Raw genomic sequence first — 17,005 nt, forward strand, 5'->3', positions numbered from 1 at the left:
CCTTTTCCAGCATGTTACTGAGACCCTCCATGGCCAAAATGAAGAGAAAGGGAGATAGGGGGTCACCTTGCCTTATCCCTCTCTTAGGGGAGAAGAACCCTGCAGGACTTCTGTTGACCAGAACAGAAAATTTAACTGTAGAAAAGCTGTATTTAATCCATTTGATCCATTTCTCACCAAACCCCATTTGCCTTAGAATAGAAGTGAGATACTGCCAGTTGAGTTTGTCAAAAGCCTTCTCTATATCCAACTTGAATAAGAGACCAGGGGCATCATTTTTTTGTCTCCAATCCAAGACTTCATTTGCTATAAGAGCTGCATCAGTGATCTGTCTGCCTCTTATAAAAGCATTTTGATAACCTGAGACCAATCTCCCAATCACTTTTTTCAATCTTTCAGTCAACACCTTTGCCACCAACTTGTAGACACTACCAATAAGACTGATAGGTCTAAAGTCTTTAATTTCTATAGCACCTTTCTTTTTAGGGATAAGGGCAATAAAAGAAGCATTGAAGGATTTTACCATGTGGCAATTGCTGTGAAAATGATGAAAAGTTCCCATAAGGTCCTGTTTAATAATGTCCCAGCAGTTCTGATAGAAGGCCATTGTGAAGCCATCTGGTCCTGGGCTCTTGTCAGGGGCACAAGAGTTTAAAGCACTCAACACTTCCTCTTCTTCAAAAGGTTGTTCAAGAGCATCCCTATCGTCTTGGTTCAGACAACCCAAGCCTTCAAAGGTTGCTGAAGGCCTCCAAGCTTCATCCTCAGCATACAACTGCTGATAGAAGTCAAGAATAGCATCTTTTACCTGCACTTTGTCATCAGTGATGTTGTCCCCCACCTTCAACCTATCAATACAGTTGTAACTTCTATGAGAGTTGGCAGCTCTTTGGAAGTATTTAGTATTTCTATCCCCTTCTTTCAACCACAGGCATCTTGATTTCTGTCTCCAAGATGTTTCTTCAGCCTTAGCTAACTGTTGGATCTCCATTTTCAAATGCAATAATTTGTTCTTTTCAGCTTGAGTTTGTAACCTCCCTTCAGTTGCCTGTTCAAGAAATAAAATTTCTTCCAAATCTTTGTTAGTTCTGGTAGAAACTTTGCCAAAAAGCTCCTTGTTCCATGTAACCAAATCCTTCTTCAAAGATTTCAACTTTTGAGAGAGGATGAATTCCGGAGAGCCATTAAATACGTAGCCTTGCCACCACTGCTTTACCAAGTCAGTAAAACCTTCCTTCTGGAGCCACATATTTTCAAATTTAAAATAAGAAGGTTCATTAGACCAGTCACCGCTCTCTAAGGAGATGGGTTTATGATCCGAGATAGCCTTGGGTAGAGCCAATTGTTTCACAGAGCCAAAAGTGTTATTCCACTCTGAAGAAATCAAGAATCTATCAATTCTAGAAGCTTGTAGTGAATTTTCCCCCCTGGTCCAAGTATAGAGTGCCCCTTGCAATGGTAAATCAACTAAGTCCATGTCTTGAATAAATTCAGAGAAGCATTTCATGGCTCTAGATCTTCTTATACAGTTGAATCTTTCACTTTCAAAACGACACACATTAAAATCTCCTCCGATGACCCAACTTTCATTCCAAAGGCCCCTTACACCGGCTAATTCATTCCAGAAGTCATCCCTTTCCCAGTTAGTATGTGGCCCATATACACCAGTAAAGCAGAATCTGAAATTAGTTTGAACACCTTCCATCATAGTTGACATAGTGTGTTGTCCCTGGTGTGCATCAATACAACTCCATTGTCTTTTATCCCATAATATAATTATACCCCCTCTATTGCCACTGGCTTTCAGTTCCACCCATTCAACCCATCTTGAACCCCATAACTGTCTAGCTATCTCCAAAGAACAGCCTTGGATCTTAGTTTCCTGCAAACATAGAATGTCGGGCTTCCACTTCTGAATAAGAGAATTGATGGTGCTCCTCTTGCTCGTATCATTGAGCCCCCTTACGTTCCAGCTAATGATCTTGGCCTTCATTCAGAGAAGGCTTTGAGTTGTCTGCCCCTGTTGGATCCTTCACCTTTTTCATATGTAATAGTGCAAACCAATTTCTTTGCCTCTAATTCTTCCTTCTTTTTTGGTTTCTTAGTCTCGCTACTTCTCCCCTTTTGCTGCTGCAATTGAGATTGCCTTTTCTGTTCCATGCGCAGAATCATATCGAAGATTTCAGGTTCGAAACCTAAAGAATTCACCCCAAAAGCCTTACATGCTTTAGTCATGGTTATTTTAGTCCAGTGCGACATCTCAATTACTGTTGGAGTATGAATATCCTGATGTATATCGTGATTATACCCATCCCATGTTAATTGCAAAGTATCACTTCCAGAGGAAGGGGGAAAATCAGAACCCTGAGGATTGGGCAAGTAAGATTCAGGGTGTAAAGGAGGGAGAGTGAGAAGAGAGAGGGATTGCAAGTATTCCGCTTCATCATCTGCATCATCATTATCTGCCATAGAACCATCGTGATCAGTTTTGACAAGAGATTGACTAGTCGTCACTACTGAATCCGCATAGAAAGTTTCAGCTGGGCCCTTCCTTTTTGTAAAAAGAGTAGGGTTTTCCTGATAAAGGGTTTGGGCTGGCCCTTTTGATTTCCACTCATGTAATTGTGGCCTCTTCTTAATAAGGGGAGCTTTATTCCTTTTCTGCCTTCTGGAATAATATAAGTGGTCCACTCTGGGCTGGACTGAAGTTTGGGCCTGACCCTGCTGTTGGGCTGAAATAAAGGATGGCCCAACCCTAGGAGATTCAAAATTTAAAAACTCTGACTTTGCAGGCATGACACATGCTGGCTTTTTAGTCTTGGACAGCTGGTCAATAACCTGCCCCTGTGGCCCATTCCCCGAGGCTGTAATTTTTGCAACAACATCGGCAACAATGGAGATCTCAAAGGTCCAATCCTCATATTTCAGATCGATCTTGCTCGGAATCTCCTGGGTAGAATCAGTGATGCAAATACGAGCCCAGAAAAGATGATTCCTCTTCTTCGTGTCCTCATCAGTATCCACATAACCACCGCAAGAATCACCGATGAATTTCATGGTTTTCTCCGACCAGGCATGCAATGGAACTCCGAAAGCTCTCACCCATCGGGAAGCAGACTTTGGTGTTGCAAGTTGAGTTCCGGCCACCGGAGACCACCATTCGAGAGCAAGGCTTCTTCCATTCCAAAACCAATCACCCATTTTTACCCTCTCCGCCTCCTGCCTCGACGGGAATTCGAAGAGAAATTGGTTGTGAGAAATATGAGTGACCCTCAACCCAGCTGTTATCTTCCATCTGCTCAGAAACCATTTTTGAATAACCTCCGGATTTGGGCTCGAGTTGTAGGGATCGTTGAAGGTGCCCACAAGACAACAGGAAAGAAACAAATTTGCCGATACCGGTTTGGCTTGATCTGCCAGATCCGGCCAACTCAGCTTGCAAGCAGCCTCGAAATAAGACTTCCCCTGAGAAGTGAACCGTTGAAGAGCTGGGTTCAAAGGCTTGCCCAAGAATCTGAGAATCTTTGAAGCAATTTCAGCCCAGCCAAGATTAGAATCTACCTCCGGAATAATAATAGCATTTTTCCTGTCTCCCCTCCATATCTCAATACGTATAAAACGCCCATAAATGTTGTAATTTTGATATACTCTATGTAGATCATTTTGTTGCTTTCTTCCCCATCTTCTATAGAGGTTTCCAGAGCCCCGAGAGGCCTGTTGTAACGCATTGCAAACCCATCTCAAATTGCTTTCATCAATTTTTATTTTGCTAGAGAAACGACTACTCCGTTCACTGAACAAGAACCACCTAATCTGACCTTCGCTAATATCTTTAATTTCAAAAGATTTATCACCTGAAACAAAGAAACAACTCCCACCCATAATAAAGAAAAGAGAAAGGAGGAGAGAAAATAGAGGATAAGAGAAATTTCCGGTGGTCGGAGAGATCACTGGAGAGAGAAACTAAGGACCCTAGAGGATAACATGAGGTTTTTCCTTTGGGGGATGCTAAATGAGATTCTGCAAGTTTATTGTTAGCAATTCAATAATCATTTTAGGATAGAACAATATATGTGATTGGTAAAGAGTGTGGTAAGAATGCACGATATGAAAATCTTGATTGGACATTGAACGCAGACAAACTCATCGATACTTTATGTGTCATATGGAAGCTTGTTTTATTTTATACTAGTCAATTTATCCGCGCTTCGCGTGGTTGGAGATTAAAAAAATCCGAAACAGTTTTCTTTTAAGTTTAGTCTAGATATAAAAGATAAATTTTTAATACCATCAAATTAAAAACTTATATTATATATACACACACACATGAATATATATATATATATATATATATATATATATATATATATATATATATATATATATATATATATATATATATATATATATATATATATATATATATATAACAGAAAAATATATCTAAATAAAAGCCTCCCACTTTTAGTAGTTTGAATTTTATTGTGACATTAATTTCTGTTTAGCTTATATTAGAAATTCAAAAAGTCACGAATACACAGTACAATAATTAATATTTGCACAATATGTTGCATTACCTTATTTTAAATAAGCCAAAGTCTTTAAATCTAGCTACTTAACTTTTGCACTATAGTTACTCTAATACACCTACTTAACTTTTCCTATTCCACTGTAAAAGTTACAGTATGTATTATTATACGGGAGTATTATTTACCGTTAAATATCATTTAGATTTTAGGAGTAGTATAAGTAATTAATAATCTTATTCTTTATGAACATTATTTTTTGTATGTGCCTTATTTTAAAGAACTCAAAAGTCTTTAAACATAGCAATTCAATTTTTTCTCTTCCACTATTTATTAGATACTAAAAAAACATTTTTGATCTTTTATGGCATCAACCTTTTTTCATTCTCTCATAAATTCTTATTTATAACGTATTTTAAATTTTCTAAGCGCAAACAAAAATGTTCCTTACTTCTCTGCAACGAAGGAGAAGAACAATTCTGTTTCACTTTGTTTTCCTTTTTTTAAAAAATAAAAATAAATGCAACATGTAAAGGCGCACCTCTTTAGTCTTAATATTCAACAGGAAAGCAACTTGTAAGTCTTAACCAATATAGAGTTTAGCTATTACAAAACATATTCATATCTCTAAATGGTGAATTGGTGTTTATCTAGTATTTATTTATACTATAAAATCTCCATAGCATTTGATATCTGAGAAAGTAAATAGGTGCATGAACTTATAGCTTCAAATTGAACAATCTTGAGTAATGAAACGGAATGTAGTTTAAATAGCAGATATATCTTGTTTCCGTTTGACTTATATCACGAACAATTTTTTGTCTTCCATCGGATATGCTTCTGCAACATTTACCCAAATATAGTAAGTCTTAACCAATATATAGTTTAGCTATTACAAAACATATTCATATCTCTAAATGGTGAATTGGTGTTTATCTAGTAGTTATTTATACTATAAAATCTCCATAGCATTTGATATCTGAGAAAGTAAATAGGTGCATGAACTTATAGCTTCAAATTGAACAATCTTGATTAATGAAATGGAATGTAGTTTAAATAGCAGATATATCTTGTTTCCTTTTGACTTATATCATGAACAGTTTTTTGTCTTCCATCGGATATGCTTCTGCAACATTTACCCAATTTTTTTTACAGTATAATCAGAAATCACAAAAAAAATAATAAAATAAAATCAGCAACTTCACGCAAGATCCGACATTTGTTAGGTTGAAGTTCATGTGAGAAAAAAGGTGACTTACTCAAGAATAAGTGATTTTAGACTGATCAAATTGAGTCATTTTCTGAGCATGATCTTTTCTCTCAAAATCAATCATAAATTTATAAATCAATTTCTTGGAGGTTGTGGACATGAAATTAAAGGAGTTGGGAGTTATGAATATCATTAAGAATAAAAATTACGGAGATAAAGGTGTGAGTTATGAGCAAGATAAAATAGACAAAAAGATTAGGATGAAAAATAAAAATAAAATGAGAAAATAAATAAATAATTTTCATATTCTATCAGACATGCCACATCACATGAGTTGTGAACTGCATAACTAAAAAGACGTCAGCACAAATATATTCATACGTACACCTAAAATAAAAAGCATGAAACCCACTTACACAGTAAGTAGTAACAAATTGCTAACATTTCCAATGAATCTTTTTTTTGCATAACTAATATAATTTAAATGACGTAATCTACTAAACTTTTTTTTGCCACATTATACGAACTCTAAATAGCTTTCTGTGTTATTCGCCCGTTTAATTTTTTGCCATTCTTATCAAAGAGCTTAAATTCTAGTTTTTCATATGGAAAGAAGAAAAGAAGTTAAAAGTCCAATTTAAAAAAGAAATTGCGTAAATTCTGCATGTTTTTCTCAGTTGCTTTCCGTTGGTCAACAACCAACTAAAGTGCTTTATATTTCTTCACTGTACCGAAAAAAGAGGAAAAGGTAAAAAAAAAAAATCCATTAATTCCATACGTACGTAAAATGATGCCTGAATTTTGCATCCTTCTTCCTTCTTGCCTTCATATTCTCGTTTCCTTGAATCTGCAATAAATTTTTCAATACAGTTTGCTTGAACCATATCAAATGGTGCTAATACATGTTCCGAATATTTTCTTCCCTTGTTTTCTTTCCTCCCGATCTTTTTCCTCACGCCATCATAAGCATTATATAGAAGAGAATACTTCTAAATATCTGGTCGTGGCCGTATTTCTTTGTAGAGGAATTTGTCGGATTGGCTTAATCCTTGTTGAATGACATATATAGTGGCCGATGACATTTCATTTTTTCCCAATTAAATTGTGGATCATTTACATTCTAATGAATATCACATTTATTATATATTAAATTCAATCAAATAAGTACCCCATTCATCCAAGTTCTTTATACATTTAATTCATTTAGCAGGTCAAAAGAAAAAATAGTAGGTTGACTAATGACTTTGGGCTTTCTAATGGAAGATAAATGGGTTGTTCTTATTTTCAAGCATAGAAACAACGTTAAAGAAAGGATTTTTCGGTTTTTCATTACACATAGCACGTTTATTATAATTGAATGAGAAGGTCATAAAGATCATCATTGGTTATTGCTACGTGGGCTAATTAAGTGATATATTTATTTTTGTGAGGATTTTATTAATTCATTCAGTTTGTAGATGATGTACGAAAATGAATTAAAAAAGTTTTTTAAAAAAATGAGAAAATTGATAAATAAGAATAGTAGTCATAGAGAAGTCTCACATCACCTTATCTATGCCTAACTTTGTATTATATATAGATTACAAATGATACATCCTAATATTAATGTGACTCTTATGTGACACTTCAAAAATAAAGTAGCAACAAGCCAACAACTGTCCGAACTCTATGGATATCGAAAAGATACTGCAATGATTGGGATGCTTTTTGAAAATATATTTTTCATCATACACAATAATAGAACGTATTTAAACTCATTTTTGGTGGCGGGGTTTGGAAACTTTGAAGTTATTTTATTGCTAATAACGACTCATGGACTCTTCAAAGGGTCAGGTTGAGCTCATTATTAGGAATTGCGGGCTGAGTTGTATGATTATGGGAAGTAATGTATTCCACCGACCCATTTCTCTTTGTACTCAGCTCATTGGTTTTATCACATAAAGAACAATCCATCAAAATAATACTACTAATAAATAATCCAAAGTGAAAGGGCCATCCAAATCCCAATCCCAAAAAAGAAAAGTTAGTGAGACGTAGGTGGACACATGGGATGGGAGGCAAGTGAAAACTCAAAAGAATTCAGAATTGTTTTGTTGTGTCGGTTGCTTTCGAGTTGGTAATTTATCCCACATCGAAAGCACACGAAAGAAAGCGGAGAGGAGGCTTACTATAAACAGAGAAGCAGGCCTAAGAAGAAAAGCATCTTTGCGCTTGGGGCAATGACGCAGCTAGTGAGGTACTAACCGAGGCGCGTCAATTGCTGGTTGAAAACTATTTCCAAACCCCCTCTTTGGCTTGGGTTCTGCCCTGGCTATTGAGAATTTTTGAAAGGGCTTCCCTTTGGGGTTAAAGCCCTACAATACTAGTTCTAAATCTTCCCTGTTAACTATGGGAACTTCAATGTCTTATTAATAAGACTCATTTTATGTCTAAACACTAAAATATCTGCAGTAAGGCTAATGCTTTCATAACCTTTCGTTGTTGTTTAAGATAACAAATCATCTCTCCCCTCTGTACCAATTTGGAACAAAGTGAGCGCCTGTAAATCCATTACAAGCCATCATGAGCGAGCTTTGATTGACAATTAACGGTAGGGCTGTAACTCCATTTTAAAACAAGCCATCACCATGAGCGAGCTAGTTTGATGTTTGATTGACATGAGCGAGCTTTGATTGACAATTAACGGTAGGGCTGTAAATCCATTTTAAAACAAGCCATCACCATGAGCGAGCTAGTTTGATGTTTGATTGACATGAGCGAGCTTTGATTGACAATTAACGGTAGGGCTGTAACTCCATTTTAAAACAAGCCATCACTATGAGCGAGCTAGTTTGATGTTTGATTGACATGAGCGAGCTTTGATTGACAATTAACGGTAGGGCTGTAACTCCATTTTAAAACAAGCCATCACTATGAGCGAGCTAGTTTGATGTTTGATTGACATGAGCGAGCTTTGATTGACAATTAACGGTAGGGCTGTAAATCCATTTTAAAACAAGCCATCACCATGAGCGAGCTAGTTTGATGTTTGATTGACATGAGCGAGCTTTGATTGACAATTAACGGTAGGGCTGTAACTCCATTTTAAAACAAGCCATCACTATGAGCGAGCTAGTTTGATGTTTGATTGACATGAGCGAGCTTTGATTGACAATTAACGGTAGGGCTGTAACTCCATTTTAAAACAAGCCATCACTATGAGCGAGCTAGTTTGATGTTTGATTGACAATTAACGGTATGGCTGTGCATATTAACGGTTAAACCAATAACCCGAACCCGTTATTGGGTTAATGATTCGAGTAACAGGTGTTGTCTTGTGGTTATTGACTTATTGGATCGGGTCAGAGTTTGGCCATTTTTGTTATCGAGCTACCTGATAACTCTATAACTAATTATTTAATTACAATTTCACCCTTTCATATATAAAGTCACTTGGACAGTTGGACTAGGGTTACTTAGACTTCCATTTCATAAACGGCGCTTTCATTTTTACCCTTTCCTCTCTAGTCTCAACTCTCAAGTGGCCTGATCTTTATATCAATTCATGTGTGAAGCTTTTAGTGAGAAAGCTGCTGCAATTTCATGAGGTGCATTTTATATGGTCAAGCCAGTAACTAAAGCAAGTAATGTTGTTAGTACGTTATGTTGTTGTACAAAGTGTCGCTGTAATGAAAAGTATTAGTAAGGAATTTGATGAGCACAAAAAGTTCAAAGTAGTTGTTGTAGATAATGCCATCAAAGATGGTAAGAGTAAGAATTAGTAGAGGTAGTTGACTGAATTGGAAGTTTAGTTTGGTTGGTTAATTGTCTGTAATTAAGTTTTGTGCTATTGTTCTTGTTTTTGTTATGTAGCTGTGGGTCAAACCATTTTTTTTTTATGGTTCTTTCTTCTTGAAAAAGTTTCGTGTGAAATCTTAACAGTTAAACCGATAGCGATCAATTACCAATTAATCGATAACCCAGTAACCAATATCTTAACGGTTCTTTAACGGTTTATGTCTACAAACCGATAACTGATAAATTTAAGCGATAACTTTCAAATCCGAACCGAACTACCCGATACGCAGCCCTAATTAACGGTATGAAATTGGTGGCCTAATCAAACTTTAATAAAAAGTCACAAATATAGTCCTGTGCATCCGCCTCAAATAGTAAAAACTTTTTTAAAGTCACATATGTATTATTAAATATCACTCTCTCTTAAAGAGTAAACAAACAAGTTTCTTATTCATCGAGTTTCAATCGTGCATATTGGTGGAATTTAGTTAAATTCTAGATATTCCTTTGGTCTTATCAAATTGGCGACGAAATGAACTGGGGATCGCCTATTCATCAATTAAATTTTAACCTACTCATAAGTTTGAGCAAACCTGTCTATTTTATATCACTAACTTCACCACATTATTTGTATTTGATGATATAGAAAGAAAAGAAAACTCATAAATAAATAGAAGTAGTATCTACCAGATCTAGAAATAAAAATGTAACTAAAATCACTTACCTTGACGGAAAAATGGAGCCATTGATAACAAGCTATTCTATCTATAGACGAAACTTGATATACCGCTTGCAAGAACAAAAAGAGACTTTGATCAGATCTAGAAATATCAATGTAACTAAAATCACTTACCTTAGAGAAACCGAGCCACTGATAGCAGTCTATTCTATTTGTAGAAGAAACTTGATATATCATTTGCATGAACAGAAGGAGACTTCGATGTTATCAATCAGTTGTATCCAGCGACAATCCCGATTAAATTCACTTCTTCAAAATCTTTAAGCTTGAATTGGCATTGAAAGTATCGTAACTATTGAATATATACTCAAGGACGTGAATGCATAACTACAAAATAAAAATTGAAACCTCAGTTGTATCTTCCCTGAGAAAACGACATAAAGGGTCCCTTAGCTACGAGGGTAGATTCAAAATAGTCCTTTAACTATACAAGTAACAGTTTTGGTCCTTCAAGTTTGCCACAGTTAATAAAAAGGGTTCCTTAACTATGAGCTTAGGTTAAAAATAGTCCCTTAAATATGAACTTATCAGTTTTGGTCCTTTAGGTTCGCCAAAATTTAACACTTTTAAATCACAAAGTTTAATTTCTTAAGTGGACTTATTTTTTTTCCTTTCTAAATTAAAATTGCTTATGGCCTCCTAGTATGTCTGAATCACCCGGTCTTCTATAGAGGTTTAAAATTATTAAGACGTTCATTTTAAGATTCTTGTTAGTAATATTTATCATTATTATATTAATTGTCACTATCAAACAGCTACGAATTTCACAACCTATAACCACTATTGCGTTTTTCACAGCCTAGAACCACATGAAGCATATATACTTTAAGCTTTCACCGCATTATCATCACAGTTGTCACCATCGACAACCTCCACCGTTAGTTGCCTCAACCGCTAACAATCACTGCAAACAATTTCCATTTGAAATTTATAGGTGACGAAATAAGACAAAAACACTATACTTAAAGGGACAAATAGTAAATTGAAAATAATAAATTACATGAAAATTTTACTAAATATGAGCTAGTTTGATGTTTGATTGACAATTAACGGTAGTAATACTTATTTGCACAGGCGGCTTAATAAAATTGATGACCTAAAACCAAACTATAATAAAAAGCCACAAATATATTAACTAAAGCGTGCATCTTATGCGCCAGATGTGCATCCCGCATCAAATAATAAAAACTTTTTAAAAATCAGATATGTATTGTTAACATGTGTCTGAGGTATAAAATAAATAATTTTTTTATAATTAAGAGAGATAGAGAGCGCACGTGCTAATCCACTTAATTTTTCTTGAAACAATAATGATCTTAAGTTTTTATTTTACAATATCTTTTCGCATATGCAACCGTTGCAGAAATTGTTACATTATTCTATGAGCAATATAGACATTTCGAAAAGAATAAATTATTTTTATACGATTTGAGTGGTTCAAATATGTTTTGACTTTTCTCTTTTCTATAAAAATAATAATATTTACTTAAAATACTCAATTTTTTTAAAGGAAATTAATTCATACATGGACTATTAGTGAAAAAGGGAAATTCGCAGAATTGCCCTTCTTTTGGGGTGGTCTTTAAATTTTGGCCCCTCATATTTGAAATTTTTAAATTTTGCCCTTCGGCTAAAATCCATGGGTTCCAGGTTCGAACCCCCACACAGTCAAAATTAAAAAAAAAAAATCGCAAGACAGAGTTTAAATTTCGCTACGCCCCCACCGGCATACACTTTTGAAGGAATTACCAAAGTTATGCCGGACCCGGCATACTTATGCCTTATGGGCAGACTTGGCATAAGTATGCCGCGTCCGGCATAACTTTGGTAGTTCCTTCACAAGTTTATGCCGGGTCCGGCATAAAAGTTTGCCCATTAAAAGTTTCCCCCACCGGCATAAACTTGTTAAGGAATTACCAAAGTTATGCCGGACCGGACATACTTATGCCAAGTTTGCCCATAAGGCATGAGTATGTCGGGTCCGACATAAATTTGGTAATTCCTTAACAAGTGTATGCCGGGTCCGGCATACACGCGACCCAAACCTTGCCTTGCAATTTTTTGTTTTTAATTTATGCTTGAGCGGGGATTCGAACTCAGAACCTCATGATTTCTGCGTGAACGCTCAGAGTTGCAATGCGAAGGGAAAAAATTAAAGACCAACAATATGAGGGGCATAATTTAAAGACCACAAATATGAGGGACAAAATTTAAAGACCACCCTAAAAGAAGGGCAATCCGCGCAAAAAAATGAGTGAAAAATAGGGCCCTTAAAATTTTGGGGCCTAAAGCCCTTGCCTTATTTGACTTGCCCAAAAGCCGGCAGTGCTTAATCATTTTCACTTGATGAGGGTCTGAATTTAAACCACAAAGTTTAATTTGATAAGAGCACTTATTTTTTTCTATGTTAAAATTGCTTATGATCTTTTAATATGTTTGAATCACCGAATCTTCTATCAAGGCTTAAAATCATTGAGACGTTCATTCAAAGATTCTTGTTAGTAGTTTTATTTATTTATTTATTTATTATTATTACTATTATTATATTAATTATAATAAGGTGGGAGTGGCATCGGTGGAGGACAAGATGCGGGAAGCGAGGCTGAGATGGTTTGGGCATGTGAAGAGGAGAGACACAGATGCCCCAGTGCGGAGGTGTGAGAGGTTGGCTATGGACGGTTTCGGGAGAGGCAAAGGGAGGCCGAAGAAGTATTGGGGAGAGGTGATTAGACAGGATATGGCACAGTTTCAGCTCACCGAGGACATAACCTTAGATAGGAGGTTGTGAAGGACCCAGATTAGGATAGAAGGCTAGGTGGCTAATCCTTTCACCATAGTAGTTGTACTTTTGCTCATTTGTTTATTGCCATTTGATTTCTGCATTTGATTGCTGCTTATATTTGTTGGGCCGTTGTACTTTGGTTATCTTAGTTATCTATAGTAGGTAATGCTCCTTTCTTTCCGGACTGTTCTACTATGACTTTCTCGCTTTTGTTATTCCTTGTTTTCATATTGTTTTCGATATGCTTGGTCCTATCTAACCTTTTGTCTTGTTTTTCCTCTCTTGTTTCTCCTCACTTGAGCCGAGGGTCTTTCGGAAACAGCCGCCCTACCTTTCAAGGTGGGGGTTAGGTCTGCATACACTCTACCCTCCCCAGACCCCACATGGTGAGATTATACTGGGCTCGTTGTTGTTGTTGTTGTTGTTGTTGTTGTTGTTGTTGTTATATTAATTATCACTATCAAACAACTACAACTTTCACAACCTATCACCACTATTACGTATTTTCATAACCTGCATCCACATGAACAACATTTACTACAGGCCTCCACATCATTATCATCACAATTGTCACTATAGAAAGCCTCCACTGCTAGCTATATCTACAAACAACTTTGATTTGAAATTATAGGTGACGAAGTAAGACAAAAATCACTGTACTTAAGTGGATAAATACAGTAACAACAACAACATACCCAGTAAAATCCCACCAAGTAGGGTCTGGGGAGGGTAGAGTGTACACAAACCTTACCCCTACTGTAACACTCTATAAATCTGGGTTAGATGTGAATGTGTATAATAAGTGTTGATGTGACATATTAGCTAGATGAATCCTTTCGGGATGAATTTGGGTGAAAAATAGTCGTTTTGAACTCAAACCAACTAGTGAAGTTCGTAACAGTTCTTAAAATCGTCTAATTAGTCTACGGTAGTCCAGTCCTGACTTATGGCTAGTTTCCGGGTCGTTAAAACAGGAACATGAGAAAACTCAAAACATGAAGTTGTAGATCTTTGAAATACCTTTCCATCCATATAAGACCGATCGCAAACGGAGCTCTGTACTAGACTGTATGCCCATTTTACTGAACGCTGCCGATAAAGTTGAAAAACGTGAAATTTTGACTGTGTGAAAATGGACCTAGGAGTTCGCTGATCTAAGGTCAAAACGAGATAGGTCATGCTATAGACCTCGCTCAGTGAGGCGTAGGGTCCTAAAATGAAAAATTTCAGAAAAATTGGCTAAGTATAAAATAGACCTACAAGCTCGATGAGCTAAGCTCAAAGCGAGGTAGGGTCATGCAATAGAACTCACTCAGTGAGGTGTAGGGTCCAAAATGCCCCATCATATAATTCAACACTTAACTCGAAATTTTATTTATTAGATATTCCAACTTCAGAGAAAATGCTTGAAGGACGACTTTTTGAGAGCAAACAACCCTAGGCTTCCCCAACACATCTAAAAGTTCTTGATCAATTCCTATGATTTTTTTACCTTAATCTAACGAAGATTAACACTAGAAACCGCACCTATTCCATAGATTGTGAAAAATCAATTCAAGAATGGTGGAATAGGAAAGTTGTTGGGAATTCATTGTGAGGTAAGTTTAAGAAATTTAAGCATAGTTATGGGGATTGTTTTGGGTTTATATATCGTCTATATACCGCTAGAATCCATCGGTGAATCGCATGAAAGTAGCAACACGAAATTGGCTTAAAACCCCTAGTTTTCAAAAAATGGGTGGGAATTCAAAAGAAAATTGTAAAAGTTCTAATCTTTCTCATCCGAATCTATTTTAAAGTGATTTTTGAACCTCGAAAAAACCAGTTTGCTAGATTTTAGCGGGAATTGAGGTATGTCTAATTTTTTAAAAACGTTTTGGATGTATATCTATTTTTGGAAAATCTTCTTTGAAGCACATTGAGGTTGCTAAAGCATGATTGATGTTTGAGAAGTTGTGAAAGCATGATCGATGTTTGAGAATTCTACTTTGATTGTTTGTACTAGTTAAAACCCTAGTTTGGAGGTCATTCTTTGTTGAACTTGTTATAAAAGTTGATATTTGAATAAGGTCATGCGCATGTAGGGTCAAGCCTGTCACGACCCAACCCCGTGGGCCGCGACCAGTGCCCGAGCTGGGCACCTATACGTACCCGATACCCAAATTAGCATATTAACAGAATAACAATATAATAATAGTATCAGTGGACGCTACAGAATTTAACAGAAAAGCAGACTTGGCACACATAGGCCGATAAGGCCATCATAGAACAAAGTATCCCAAACATATGTACAGAACCCACACAGATGTATCCACAGACCTCTACAGAACATATCATAATCATAAGACGGGACAGGGCCCCGTCATACCCAGAACAAAGTACATATCCAGATAGCAGTGACAGACTGTACCAAAAGATGGGCTCTGAAGAAGAGAGCGCCCCAAAATAGCAGAAATGGGATCCTAAACGTGTGGATCAGCGAACCTGTCGTCTGTACCTGCGCGGCATGAAAACGCAGCCCCCGAAGGAAGGGGGTCAGTACGAAATATGTACTGAATATGTAAAGCGGAATCACAGAAGTCAAATCATAATGGTTACAGAAAATGAGTACAAAATCCAGAGTGTCAAATGCATATTTCCCAAAACAGACAGAATGTGTACAGAAACATATGTCATATCATATCCGGCCCTTGCCACGGGACTCGGCAGACAGAACGTGGCCACCCTCCCGACACTGGTGCCACAATACAGAGGAATCAGAAAAAGGGGCGTGGCCCCGTATCATATAATGTCATATCAAAATGGCCATAACAGATCAGATCAGAATAGGCGGACATGGCACATCATACTCCACAGACCCATGTACGCGTATACCTGCCCCCTCACATCGGGACGCGGCGAACAATGCAGAGAATTACGCTTGACAACATATCCTGGCCCGGGCTCAGTGTGGGAAACATTGGGACATCCACGAATGGAGTAGTGAGAGACTAATGCAATTTAAAAATATCATAAATGTTTTCAAAGACTCGATGAAGCGTAGCAAAGACAAACAAATCAAATGGAGTCGGACGGAATCATAATAAATGTATTTCGGATATCATAATAAATTACAGAAGTATAACTTTCCCGAAGTCATTCCGAGTGTCAAAATAATTTATAATATTTAACAGAATATTTAAAATAATATTCGTTAAGCGATTAGTAGGGTAATTAAAACATTTCTTTCAAAAATCGCTTAAAAAGGAAGCTTTAGCATATTAGGGGCAAAACCGTAAATAGCGGGCCCGCCTTGGGACAAACAAGACGGCGGGCTCAAATGGTGCCCTCTAAGCATATAGTATCACCTAAAAAGGTTATACAGACATTCTATGACTTTCTGAATCATTTAGAGCAAAATTGCATAATTTTAGAAAAAGCGTATCAAAATGGTTCAATTCTACTGAAGGAAAAACTAAAATTTTGTCTTGCGGATTCCGAGGGCCAAGAGGTCCTTCGAGGCCCGGATCCGACCCTAACACACTAGGGGCATGCCAAGGGAAGAATTGGGTTTGCTTTACATACCTTTCACGCTCCTTAAGCCTTTCCAAACTCACTTCCCGTTTCGTCAAAAAAACTGCAATTGGTCAAGTTTACCAATTGTAAGCTATGAATACCAAAGTTCCAACTTAATGCATATTTGGCTACCGAAATTTCGGCAGCACTTCCCCTATACATATAGCACCCCGAGAATTCAACTCGGCTATAAATCATCAACAACAACCCAAACGACAACAACAATATCAACAATGAACATTAAAAACACAAATATCCTTCAACTAGTCATTTTTCTCACAAGTTGACATAATCTTCAATTCAACCCAAACTTTCGAACTAACATCATGATTTCACATCCATTATCACTCAAGATCATCACAATATAGATTTAGAGACATTTCATATCATTTTCCTTAAGATATACACTCGATATA

At 36.6% G+C, this 17,005-nt stretch overlaps 1 non-coding gene across 1 annotated transcript; it reads left to right on the forward strand.

Annotated features, from left to right (window-relative positions):
• The first annotated feature begins 7,937 nt into the window (after positions 1–7,937).
• On the forward strand, positions 7,938–8,090 carry LOC132634577 (U4 spliceosomal RNA). Its single transcript, XR_009580279.1, has one exon. It is a non-coding gene; the product is annotated as a U4 spliceosomal RNA (small nuclear RNA).
• Positions 8,091–17,005: the final 8,915 nt, after the last annotated feature.

The sequence above is a fragment of the Lycium barbarum genome, chromosome 3, assembly GCF_019175385.1.
Source record: "Lycium barbarum isolate Lr01 chromosome 3, ASM1917538v2, whole genome shotgun sequence".
Taxonomy (NCBI): Eukaryota; Viridiplantae; Streptophyta; class Magnoliopsida; order Solanales; family Solanaceae; genus Lycium; species Lycium barbarum.